Source organism: Amblyomma maculatum, chromosome 1 (genome assembly GCF_055883805.1).
Source record: "Amblyomma maculatum isolate TAMU_Amacu chromosome 1, ASM5588380v1, whole genome shotgun sequence".
NCBI lineage: Eukaryota > Metazoa > Arthropoda > Arachnida > Ixodida > Ixodidae > Amblyomma > Amblyomma maculatum.
The window spans coordinates 174260865-174262106 of record NC_139344.1 but is presented as its reverse complement, the minus strand read 5'-3'; positions in this window follow the sequence as shown (position 1 = coordinate 174262106).

Sequence of the window (1242 nt, the reverse complement as noted above, 5' to 3'; positions counted from 1 at the left end):
CGGCTGCCGGAAGTGCAAGCGACAGCGAATTTGCTGCGTCGGGTGAGCGCGGACTATTGCACCGAAGCTCGATTCTCGGTTAGGACACAACAACCACAGAAACAAAAATAGCATTTTAAGCTTACGCATGAGTTCATTTTCTGCACTCTCCTTCTTCATCAAATCATCAAATGATAATAAGAAAATAGTTTCACCAGAAAGAAATATTGGATCAGAGAGACTGGCACTGTTTCCACTCGAGCAACCAGGCCGTCTCTTACGTTTTTTGTTCCTATTAGTGGAAAGAAAAACCTCCTTTCGCGTCGCCATCGGAGTCGTTCTCATGATTGCGTTTGGGCTTTCTGCTTTTGCTCGATATAGAAATCAATGGACGTAATTCTGGGGATTAGAATTATTACCATAACCTCGTTTTCTTCATACAGTCCGTCCGTACTTTCTACTCGGTTTCGACGTCCTCGAAAAATTTAAGGCTGAAATCTGGAAGGTATTAAGGCGCACACAAATAGCTGCTAAAAAAAGAAAGAGAGAGAAAGAACCTAAGGGCATGAAAAATGTACTTTGTTTCATTCAGACTTCTAACCTCCGAAAGGAGAATCCTGCTTCTAACATTGCCTATGTGAAATGAAACGTCGACTAGAGATAGCATTTTGCTGTGCAAACGAGTGCAGTGGGCCGAGAATAAAGCAGATACATAGGAGACAAAACATTAACGCAGGTGACTTCTCAGTTTAGGCTAGTTGGTTTTCATATGCATTTATTACAGCCAAACGAACTGGTTACATGAAAAACAACCTGTGTTAGAGACCCTCATATCGTTCTGCCACCGTGATTCGTTTTGGAACGGCAAGCGTATTTTTCTAGTGTCCCAACCAGTGCTACTCAATCACTTTAAGGACATACTGCGGACGTGTAAGTTAATTCGACTACAAAAACGTTGTGGTACTTACTACTTGCACAATCTAGCGTGCGTGGCATCTGAAGAAGTTCCTTTCTTCACTTCTTTTTGTTCTTATGTTTGGCAGGTGCACGTTGCTTGGAACGATAAAGTTTATTCTTTCGCTTGCTGTCCAACTTCCCACAAGAGTGGTATATATATATATATATATATATATATATATATATATATATATATATATATATATATATATATATATATATATATATATATATAAGCAGATTGATATCAATCAAGGGGAAATGAGGGTGCTCGTTATTATACATGAAGATATATATATATATATA